The sequence below is a fragment of the Myotis daubentonii genome, chromosome 7 (assembly GCF_963259705.1).
Source record: "Myotis daubentonii chromosome 7, mMyoDau2.1, whole genome shotgun sequence".
Classification (NCBI taxonomy): Eukaryota; Metazoa; Chordata; class Mammalia; order Chiroptera; family Vespertilionidae; genus Myotis; species Myotis daubentonii.
The window spans coordinates 95,870,370-95,883,455 of record NC_081846.1 but is presented as its reverse complement, the minus strand read 5'-3'; positions in this window follow the sequence as shown (position 1 = coordinate 95,883,455).

The following is a 13,086-nucleotide window of genomic DNA, read 5'->3' as shown; positions in this document are numbered from 1 at the left end:
ACGACAGTAAATGTAGTAAGAATCTATTTACGTGTACTTGAGGTGTTTGGTACACATTCTTAATTATTTTTGGTACTATCAATGTGTATTTTAACAGTTTTACCAAAATTAGACAGTTTGCTTAGAAGTATTTACCGGAATCGTCACCATTTTAACTGATTCACACAAAAAAACGCCAAAGCCAATCCTCCTTAATTGTAAACATAAACACTATTCTCGTCATTCCAAGGCTTCAGACACCAATTCTGAGCTCTGTAAACATGAACTCTTAATAACTGAAAGCACAGAACCGTGAAAACGCCACCGGAAGTACCCGGACTTGTAAACATTACCAGTATTTTCGTCATTCCACAGCTTTCCCCTGGAAACCTCCGTGATTGAATACGACATTAAATGTAGTAAGAATCTGTTTACGTGTACTTGAAGTGTTTCTTCCACGTTTTTAATCATTTCTGGGAACTCTCATTGTGTATTTTAACAGTTTTACCAAAATTAGGCAGTTTGCTTAGAAGTATTTACCGGAATCGTCACCATTTTAACGGATTCACACAAAAAAACGCCAAAGCCAGTCCTCCTTAATTGTAAACAAAAGCACTATTCGCGTCATTCCAAGGGTTTAGACACCAATTCTGAGCTCTGTAAGCATGAACACTTAGTATTTGAAAGCACAGTCCCGTGAAAACGCCACCGGAAGTACCCGGAGTTGTAAATATTACCAGTATATTCGTCATTACACAGCTTTCCACTGGAAACCTCCGTGAGTGAATACGACAGTAAATGTAGTAAGAATCTATTTACGTGTAATTGAAGTGTTTGGTACACGTTCTTAATCATTTCTGGGAACTATCATTGTGTATTTTAACAGTTTTACAGAAATTAGACAGTTTGCTTAGAAGTATTTACCGGAATCGTCACCATTTTAACGGATTCACACAAAAAAACGCCAAAGCCAGTCCTCCTTAATTGTAAACAAAAGCACTATTCGCGTCATTCCAAGGGTTTAGACACCAATTCTGAGCTCTGTAAGCATGAACACTTAGTATTTGAAAGCACAGTCCCGTGAAAACGCCACCGGAAGTACCCGGAGTTGTAAATATTACCAGTATATTCGTCATTACACAGCTTTCCACTGGAAACCTCCGTGAGTGAATACGACAGTAAATGTAGTAAGAATCTATTTACGTGTAATTGAGGTGTTTCTTACACGTTCTTAATCATTTTTGGGTACTATCATTGTGTATTTTAACAGTTTTACCAAAATTAGACATTTAGCTTAGAAGTATTTACTGGAATCGTCACCATTTTAACTGATTCCCACAAAAAAATGCCAAAGCCAATCCTCCTTAATTGTAAACATAAACACTATTCTCGTCATTCCAAGGCTTCAGACACCAATTCTGAGCTCTGTAAGCATGAACACTTAGTATTTGAAAGCACAGTCCCGTGAAAATGTCCCCGGAAGTACCCGGAGTTGTAAATATTACCAGTATTTTCGTCATTTCATAGCTTTCCACTGGAAACCTCCGTGAGTGAATACGACAGTAAATGTAGTAAGAATCTATTTACGTGTACTTGAGGTGTTTGTTACACGTTCTTAATCATTTCTTGGAGCTATGATTGTGTATTTTAACAGTTTTACCAAAATTAGACAGTTTGCTTAGAAGTACTTACCGGAATCGTCACCATTTTACCGGATTCACACAAAAAAACGCCAAAGCCAGTCCTCCTTAATTGTAAACAAAAACATTATTCTCGTCATTCCAAGGCTTTAGACACCAATTTTGAGCTCTGTAAGCATGAACACTTAGTATTTGAAACCACAGTCCCGTGAAAACGCCACCGGAAGTACCCGGAGTTGTAAATATTACCAGTATTTTCGTCATTTCACAGCTTTCCACTGGAAACTTCCGTGATTGAACACAACAGTAAATGTAGTAAGAATCTATTTACGTGTACTTGATGTGTTTCTTACACGTTCTTAATCATTTTTGGGTACTATCATTGTGTATGTTAACAGTTTTACCAAAATTAGACAGTTTGCTTAGAAGTATTTACCGGAATCGTCACCATTTTAACTGATTCCCACAAAAAAACGCCAAAGCCAATCCTCCTTAATTGTAAACATAAACACTATTCTCGTCATTCCAAGGCTTCAGACACCAATTCTGAGCTCTGTAAGCATGAACACTTAGTATTTGAAAGCACAGTCCCGTGAAAACGCCACCGGAAGCACCCGGAGTTGTAAATATTACCAGTATTTGCGTCATTTCACAGCTTTCCACTGGAAACCTCCGTGAGTGAATACGACAGTAAACGTAGTAAGAATCTATTTACGTGTACTTGAGGTGTTTGGTACACGTTCTTAATCATTTCTGGGAACTATCATTGTGTATTTTAACAGTTTTACAGAAATTAGACAGTTTGCTTAGAAGTATTTACCGGAATCGTCACCATTTTAACGGATTCACACAAAAAAACGCCAAAGCCAGTCCTCCTTAATTGTAAACAAAAGCACTATTCGCGTCATTCCAAGGGTTTAGACACCAATTCTGAGCTCTGTAAGCATGAACACTTAGTATTTGAAAGCACAGTCCCGTGAAAACGCCACCGGAAGTACCCGGAGTTGTAAATATTACCAGTATATTCGTCATTACACAGCTTTCCACTGGAAACCTCCGTGAGTGAATACGACAGTAAATGTAGTAAGAATCTATTTACGTGTAATTGAAGTGTTTGGTACACGTTCTTAATCATTTCTGGGAACTATCATTGTGTATTTTAACAGTTTTACAGAAATTAGACAGTTTGCTTAGAAGTATTTACCGGAATCGTCACCATTTTAACGGATTCACACAAAAAAACGCCAAAGCCAGTCCTCCTTAATTGTAAACAAAAGCACTATTCGCGTCATTCCAAGGGTTTAGACACCAATTCTGAGCTCTGTAAGCATGAACACTTAGTATTTGAAAGCACAGTCCCGTGAAAACGCCACCGGAAGTACCCGGAGTTGTAAATATTACCAGTATATTCGTCATTACACAGCTTTCCACTGGAAACCTCCGTGAGTGAATACGACAGTAAATGTAGTAAGAATCTATTTACGTGTAATTGAGGTGTTTCTTACACGTTCTTAATCATTTTTGGGTACTATCATTGTGTATTTTAACAGTTTTACCAAAATTAGACATTTTGCTTAGAAGTATTTACTGGAATCGTCACCATTTTAACTGATTCCCACAAAAAAACGCCAAAGCCAATCCTCCTTAATTGTAAACGTAAACACTATTCTCGTCATTCCAAGGCTTCAGACACCAATTCTGAGCTCTGTAAGCATGAACACTTAGTATTTGAAAGCACAGTCCCGTGAAAATGTCCCCGGAAGTACCCGGAGTTGTAAATATTACCAGTATTTTCGTCATTTCATAGCTTTCCACTGGAAACCTCCGTGAGTGAATACGACAGTAAATGTAGTAAGAATCTATTTACGTGTACTTGAGGTGTTTGTTACACGTTCTTAATCATTTCTTGGAGCTATGATTGTGTATTTTAACAGTTTTACCAAAATTAGACAGTTTGCTTAGAAGTACTTACCGGAATCGTCACCATTTTACCGGATTCACACAAAAAAACGCCAAAGCCAGTCCTCCTTAATTGTAAACAAAAACATTATTCTCGTCATTCCAAGGCTTTAGACACCAATTTTGAGCTCTGTAAGCATGAACACTTAGTATTTGAAACCACAGTCCCGTGAAAACGCCACCGGAAGTACCCGGAGTTGTAAATATTACCAGTATTTTCGTCATTTCACAGCTTTCCACTGGAAACTTCCGTGATTGAACACAACAGTAAATGTAGTAAGAATCTATTTACGTGTACTTGATGTGTTTCTTACACGTTCTTAATCATTTTTGGGTACTATCATTGTGTATGTTAACAGTTTTACCAAAATTAGACAGTTTGCTTAGAAGTATTTACCGGAATCGTCACCATTTTAACTGATTCCCACAAAAAAACGCCAAAGCCAATCCTCCTTAATTGTAAACATAAACACTATTCTCGTCATTCCAAGGCTTCAGACACCAATTCTGAGCTCTGTAAGCATGAACACTTAGTATTTGAAAGCACAGTCCCGTGAAAACGCCACCGGAAGCACCCGGAGTTGTAAATATTACCAGTATTTGCGTCATTTCACAGCTTTCCACTGGAAACCTCCGTGAGTGAATACGACAGTAAACGTAGTAAGAATCTATTTACGTGTACTTGAGGTGTTTGGTACACGTTCTTAATCATTTCTGGGAACTATCATTGTGTATTTTAACAGTTTTACAGAAATTAGACAGTTTGCTTAGAAGTATTTACCGGAATCGTCACCATTTTAACGGATTCACACAAAAAAACGCCAAAGCCAGTCCTCCTTAATTGTAAACAAAAGCACTATTCGCGTCATTCCAAGGGTTTAGACACCAATTCTGAGCTCTGTAAGCATGAACACTTAGTATTTGAAAGCACAGTCCCGTGAAAACGCCACCGGAAGTACCCGGAGTTGTAAATATTACCAGTATATTCGTCATTACACAGCTTTCCACTGGAAACCTCCGTGAGTGAATACGACAGTAAATGTAGTAAGAATCTATTTACGTGTAATTGAAGTGTTTGGTACACGTTCTTAATCATTTCTGGGAACTATCATTGTGTATTTTAACAGTTTTACAGAAATTAGACAGTTTGCTTAGAAGTATTTACCGGAATCGTCACCATTTTAACGGATTCACACAAAAAAACGCCAAAGCCAGTCCTCCTTAATTGTAAACAAAAGCACTATTCGCGTCATTCCAAGGGTTTAGACACCAATTCTGAGCTCTGTAAGCATGAACACTTAGTATTTGAAAGCACAGTCCCGTGAAAACGCCACCGGAAGTACCCGGAGTTGTAAATATTACCAGTATATTCGTCATTACACAGCTTTCCACTGGAAACCTCCGTGAGTGAATACGACAGTAAATGTAGTAAGAATCTATTTACGTGTAATTGAGGTGTTTCTTACACGTTCTTAATCATTTTTGGGTACTATCATTGTGTATTTTAACAGTTTTACCAAAATTAGACATTTTGCTTAGAAGTATTTACTGGAATCGTCACCATTTTAACTGATTCCCACAAAAAAACGCCAAAGCCAATCCTCCTTAATTGTAAACGTAAACACTATTCTCGTCATTCCAAGGCTTCAGACACCAATTCTGAGCTCTGTAAGCATGAACACTTAGTATTTGAAAGCACAGTCCCGTGAAAATGTCCCCGGAAGTACCCGGAGTTGTAAATATTACCAGTATTTTCGTCATTTCATAGCTTTCCACTGGAAACCTCCGTGAGTGAATACGACAGTAAATGTAGTAAGAATCTATTTACGTGTACTTGAGGTGTTTGTTACACGTTCTTAATCATTTCTTGGAGCTATCATTGTGTATTTTAACAGTTTTACCAAAATTAGACAGTTTGCTTAGAAGTACTTACCGGAATCGTCACCATTTTACCGGATTCACACAAAAAAAACGCCAAAGCCAGTCCTCCTTAATTGTAAACAAAAATACTATTCTCGTCATTCCAAGGCTTTAGACACCAATTTTGAGCTCTGTAAGCATGAACACTTAGTATTTGAAACCACAGTCCCGTGAAAACGCCACCGGAAGTACCCGGAGTTGTAAATATTACCAGTATTTTCGTCATTTCACAGCTTTCCACTGGAAACTTCCGTGATTGAACACAACAGTAAATGTAGTAAGAATTTATTTACGTGTACTTGATGTGTTTCTTACACGTTCTTAATCATTTTTGGGTACTATCATTGTGTATTTTAACAGTTTTACCAAAATTAGACAGTTTGCTTAGAAGTATTTACCGGAATCGTCACCATTTTAACTGATTCCCACAAAAAAACGCCAAAGCCAATCCTCCTTAATTGTAAACATAAACACTATTCTCGTCATTCCAAGGCTTCAGACACCAATTCTGAGCTCTGTAAGCATGAACACTTAGTATTTGAAAGCACAGTCCCGTGAAAACGCCACCGGAAGCACCCGGAGTTGTAAATATTACCAGTATTTGCGTCATTTCACAGCTTTCCACTGGAAACCTCCGTGAGTGAATACGACAGTAAATGTAGTAAGAATCTATTTACGTGTACTTGAGGTGTTTGGTACACATTCTTAATTATTTTTGGTACTATCAATGTGTATTTTAACAGTTTTACCAAAATTAGACAGTTTGCTTAGAAGTATTTACCGGAATCGTCACCATTTTAACTGATTCACACAAAAAAACGCCAAAGCCAATCCTCCTTAATTGTAAACATAAACACTATTCTCGTCATTCCAAGGCTTCAGACACCAATTCTGAGCTCTGTAAACATGAACTCTTAATAACTGAAAGCACAGAACCGTGAAAACGCCACCGGAAGTACCCGGACTTGTAAACATTACCAGTATTTTCGTCATTCCACAGCTTTCCCCTGGAAACCTCCGTGATTGAATACGACATTAAATGTAGTAAGAATCTGTTTACGTGTACTTGAAGTGTTTCTTCCACGTTTTTAATCATTTCTGGGAACTCTCATTGTGTATTTTAACAGTTTTACCAAAATTAGGCAGTTTGCTTAGAAGTATTTACCGGAATCGTCACCATTTTAACGGATTCACACAAAAAAACGCCAAAGCCAGTCCTCCTTAATTGTAAACAAAAGCACTATTCGCGTCATTCCAAGGGTTTAGACACCAATTCTGAGCTCTGTAAGCATGAACACTTAGTATTTGAAAGCACAGTCCCGTGAAAACGCCACCGGAAGTACCCGGAGTTGTAAATATTACCAGTATATTCGTCATTACACAGCTTTCCACTGGAAACCTCCGTGAGTGAATACGACAGTAAATGTAGTAAGAATCTATTTACGTGTAATTGAAGTGTTTGGTACACGTTCTTAATCATTTCTGGGAACTATCATTGTGTATTTTAACAGTTTTACAGAAATTAGACAGTTTGCTTAGAAGTATTTACCGGAATCGTCACCATTTTAACGGATTCACACAAAAAAACGCCAAAGCCAGTCCTCCTTAATTGTAAACAAAAGCACTATTCGCGTCATTCCAAGGGTTTAGACACCAATTCTGAGCTCTGTAAGCATGAACACTTAGTATTTGAAAGCACAGTCCCGTGAAAACGCCACCGGAAGTACCCGGAGTTGTAAATATTACCAGTATATTCGTCATTACACAGCTTTCCACTGGAAACCTCCGTGAGTGAATACGACAGTAAATGTAGTAAGAATCTATTTACGTGTAATTGAGGTGTTTCTTACACGTTCTTAATCATTTTTGGGTACTATCATTGTGTATTTTAACAGTTTTACCAAAATTAGACATTTAGCTTAGAAGTATTTACTGGAATCGTCACCATTTTAACTGATTCCCACAAAAAAATGCCAAAGCCAATCCTCCTTAATTGTAAACATAAACACTATTCTCGTCATTCCAAGGCTTCAGACACCAATTCTGAGCTCTGTAAGCATGAACACTTAGTATTTGAAAGCACAGTCCCGTGAAAATGTCCCCGGAAGTACCCGGAGTTGTAAATATTACCAGTATTTTCGTCATTTCATAGCTTTCCACTGGAAACCTCCGTGAGTGAATACGACAGTAAATGTAGTAAGAATCTATTTACGTGTACTTGAGGTGTTTGTTACACGTTCTTAATCATTTCTTGGAGCTATGATTGTGTATTTTAACAGTTTTACCAAAATTAGACAGTTTGCTTAGAAGTACTTACCGGAATCGTCACCATTTTACCGGATTCACACAAAAAAACGCCAAAGCCAGTCCTCCTTAATTGTAAACAAAAACATTATTCTCGTCATTCCAAGGCTTTAGACACCAATTTTGAGCTCTGTAAGCATGAACACTTAGTATTTGAAACCACAGTCCCGTGAAAACGCCACCGGAAGTACCCGGAGTTGTAAATATTACCAGTATTTTCGTCATTTCACAGCTTTCCACTGGAAACTTCCGTGATTGAACACAACAGTAAATGTAGTAAGAATCTATTTACGTGTACTTGATGTGTTTCTTACACGTTCTTAATCATTTTTGGGTACTATCATTGTGTATGTTAACAGTTTTACCAAAATTAGACAGTTTGCTTAGAAGTATTTACCGGAATCGTCACCATTTTAACTGATTCCCACAAAAAAACGCCAAAGCCAATCCTCCTTAATTGTAAACATAAACACTATTCTCGTCATTCCAAGGCTTCAGACACCAATTCTGAGCTCTGTAAGCATGAACACTTAGTATTTGAAAGCACAGTCCCGTGAAAACGCCACCGGAAGCACCCGGAGTTGTAAATATTACCAGTATTTTCGTCATTTCACAGCTTTCCACTGGAAACCTCCGTGAGTGAATACGACAGTAAATGTAGTAAGAATCTATTTACGTGTACTTGAGGTGTTTGGTACACATTCTTAATTATTTTTGGTACTATCAATGTGTATTTTAACAGTTTTACCAAAATTAGACAGTTTGCTTAGAAGTATTTACCGGAATCGTCACCATTTTAACTGATTCACACAAAAAAACGCCAAAGCCAATCCTCCTTAATTGTAAACATAAACACTATTCTCGTCATTCCAAGGCTTCAGACACCAATTCTGAGCTCTGTAAGCATGAACACTTAGTATTTGAAAGCACAGTCCCGTGAAAACGCCACCGGAAGCACCCGGAGTTGTAAATATTACCAGTATTTGCGTCATTTCACAGCTTTCCACTGGAAACCTCCGTGAGTGAATATGACAGTAAATGTAGTAAGAATCTATTTACGTGTACTTGAGGTGTTTGGTACACGTTCTTAATCATTTCTGGGAACTATCATTGTGTATTTTAACAGTTTTACAGAAATTAGACAGTTTGCTTAGAAGTATTTACCGGAATCGTCACCATTTTAACGGATTCACACAAAAAAACGCCAAAGCCAGTCCTCCTTAATTGTAAACAAAAGCACTATTCGCGTCATTCCAAGGGTTTAGACACCAATTCTGAGCTCTGTAAGCATGAACACTTAGTATTTGAAAGCACAGTCCCGTGAAAACGCCACCGGAAGTACCCGGAGTTGTAAATATTACCAGTATATTCGTCATTACACAGCTTTCCACTGGAAACCTCCGTGAGTGAATACGACAGTAAATGTAGTAAGAATCTATTTACGTGTAATTGAAGTGTTTGGTACACGTTCTTAATCATTTCTGGGAACTATCATTGTGTATTTTAACAGTTTTACAGAAATTAGACAGTTTGCTTAGAAGTATTTACCGGAATCGTCACCATTTTAACGGATTCACACAAATAAACGCCAAAGCCAGTCCTCCTTAATTGTAAACAAAAGCACTATTCGCGTCATTCCAAGGGTTTAGACACCAATTCTGAGCTCTGTAAGCATGAACACTTAGTATTTGAAAGCACAGTCCCGTGAAAACGCCACCGGAAGTACCCGGAGTTGTAAATATTACCAGTATATTCGTCATTACACAGCTTTCCACTGGAAACCTCCGTGAGTGAATACGACAGTAAATGTAGTAAGAATCTATTTACGTGTAATTGAGGTGTTTCTTACACGTTCTTAATCATTTTTGGGTACTATCATTGTGTATTTTAACAGTTTTACCAAAATTAGACATTTTGCTTAGAAGTATTTACTGGAATCGTCACCATTTTAACTGATTCCCACAAAGAAATGCCAAAGCCAATCCTCCTTAATTGTAAACATAAACACTATTCTCGTCATTCCAAGGCTTCAGACACCAATTCTGAGCTCTGTAAGCATGAACACTTAGTATTTGAAAGCACAGTCCCGTGAAAATGTCCCCGGAAGTACCCGGAGTTGTAAATATTACCAGTATTTTCGTCATTTCATAGCTTTCCACTGGAAACCTCCGTGAGTGAATACGACAGTAAATGTAGTAAGAATCTATTTACGTGTACTTGAGGTGTTTGTTACACGTTCTTAATCATTTCTTGGAGCTATCATTGTGTATTTTAACAGTTTTACCAAAATTAGACAGTTTGCTTAGAAGTACTTACCGGAATCGTCACCATTTTAACGGATTCACACAAAAAAACGCCAAAGCCAGTCCTCCTTAATTGTAAACAAAGACATTATTCTCGTCATTCCAAGGATTTAGACACCAATTTTGAGCTCTGTAAGCATGAACACTTAGTATTTGAAACCACAGTCCCGTGAAAACGCCACCGGAAGTACCCGGAGTTGTAAATATTACCAGTATTTTCGTCATTTCACAGCTTTCCACTGGAAACTTCCGTGATTGAACACAACAGTAAATGTAGTAAGAATCTATTTACGTGTACTTGATGTGTTTCTTACACGTTCTTAATCATTTTTGGGTACTATCATTGTGTATTTTAACAGTTTTACCAAAATTAGACAGTTTGCTTAGAAGTATTTACCGGAATCGTCACCATTTTAACTGATTCCCACAAAAAAACGCCAAAGCCAATCCTCCTTAATTGTAAACATAAACACTATTCTCGTCATTCCAAGGCTTCAGACACCAATTCTGAGCTCTGTAAGCATGAACACTTAGTATTTGAAAGCACAGTCCCGTGAAAACGCCACCGGAAGCACCCGGAGTTGTAAATATTACCAGTATTTGCGTCATTTCACAGCTTTCCAATGGAAACCTCCGTGATTGAATACAACAGTAAACGTAGTAAGAATCTATTTACGTGTACTTGAGGTATTTGGTACACGTTCTTAATCATTTTTGGATATTATCATTGTGTATTTTAACAGTTTTACCAAAATTAGACAGTTTGCTTAGAAGTATTTACCGGAATCGTCACCATTTTAACTGATTCACACAAAAAAAACGCCAAAGCCAATCCTCCTTAATTGTAAACATAAACACTTTTCTCGTCATTCCAAGGCTTCAGACACCAATTCTGAGCTCTGTAAGCATGAACACTTAGTATATGAAAGCACAGTCAAGTGAAAACGCCACCGGAAGCACCCGGAGTTGTAAATATTACCAGTATTTGCGTCATTTCACAGCTTTCCACTGGAAACCTCCGTGAGTGAATACGACAGTAAATGTAGTAAGAATCTATTTACGTGTACTTGAGATGTTTCTTACTTGTTCTTAATCATTTTTGGATACTATCATTGTGTATTTTAACAGTTTTACCAAAATTAGACAGTTTGCTTAGAAGTATTTACCGGAATCGTCACCATTTTAACTGATTCACACAAAAAAACGCCAAAGCCAATCCTCCTTAATTGTAAACATAAACACTATTCTCGTCATTCCAAGGCTTCAGACACCAATTCTGAGCTCTGTAAGCATGAACACTTAGTATTTGAAAGCACAGTCCCGTGAAAACGCCACCGGAAGCACCCGGAGTTGTAAATATTACCAGTATTTTCGTCATTTCACAGCTTTCCACTGGAAACCTCCGTGAGTGAATACGACAGTAAATGTAGTAAGAATCTATTTACGTGTACTTGAGGTGTTTGGTACACATTCTTAATTATTTTTGGTAGTATCAATGTGTATTTTAACAGTTTTACCAAAATTAGACAGTTTGCTTAGAAGTATTTACCGGAATCGTCACCATTTTAACTGATTCACACAAAAAAACGCCAAAGCCAATCCTCCTTAATTGTAAACATAAACACTATTCTCGTCATTCCAAGGCTTCAGACACCAATTCTGAGCTCTGTAAGCATGAACACTTAGTATTTGAAAGCACAGTCCCGTGAAAACGCCACCGGAAGCACCCGGAGTTGTAAATATTACCAGTATTTGCGTCATTTCACAGCTTTCCACTGGAAACCTCCGTGAGTGAATACGACAGTAAATGTAGTAAGAATCTATTTACGTGTACTTGAGGTGTTTGGTACACGTTCTTAATTATTTTTGGTACTATCAATGTGTATTTTAACAGTTTTACCAAAATTAGACAGTTTGCTTAGAAGTATTTACCGGAATCGTCACCATTTTAACTGATTCACACAAAAAAACGCCAAAGCCAGTCCTCCTTAATTGTAAACAGAAACACTATTCTCATCATTCCAAGGGTTTAGACACCAAATCTGAGCTCTGTAAGCATGAACACTTAGTATTTGAAAGCACAGTCCCGTGAAAACGCCACCGGAAGTACCCGGAGTTGTAAATATTCCAAGTATTTTCTTCATTTCACACCTTTCCACTGGAAACCTCCGTGATTGAATACGACAGTAAATGTAGTAAGAATCTTTTTACGTGTACTTGCGGTGTTTATTACACGTTCTTAATCATTTCTGGGAACTATCATTGTGTATTTTAACAGTTTTATAGAAATTAGACAGTTTGCTTAGAAGTATTTACCGGAATCGTCACCATTTTAACGGATTCACACAAAAAAACGCTAAAGCCAGTCCTCCTTAATTGTAAACAAAAGCACTATTCGCGTCATTCCAAGGGTTTAGACACCAATTCTGAACTCTGTAAGCATGAACACTTAGTATTTGAAAGCACAGTCCCGTGAAAACGCCACCGGAAGCACCTGGAGTTGTAAATATTACCAGTATTTGCGTCATTTCACAGCTTTCCAATGGAAACCTCCGTGATTGAATACAACAGTAAACGTAGTAAGAATCTATTTACGTGTACTTGAGGTATTTGGTACACGTTCTTAATCATTTTTGGATATTATCATTGTGTATTTTAACAGTTTTACCAAAATTAGACAGTTTGCTTAGAAGTATTTACCGGAATCGTCACCATTTTAACTGATTCACACAAAAAAACGCCAAAGCCAATCCTCCTTAATTGTAAACATAAACACTTTTCTCGTCATTCCAAGGCTTCAGACACCAATTCTGAGCTCTGTAAGCATGAACACTTAGTATTTGAAAGCACAGTCCCGTGAAAACGCCACCGGAAGCACCCGGAGTTGTAAATATTACCAGTATTTTCGTCATTTCACAGCTTTCCACTGGAAACCTCCGTGAGTGAATACGACAGTAAATGTAGTAAGAATCTATTTACGT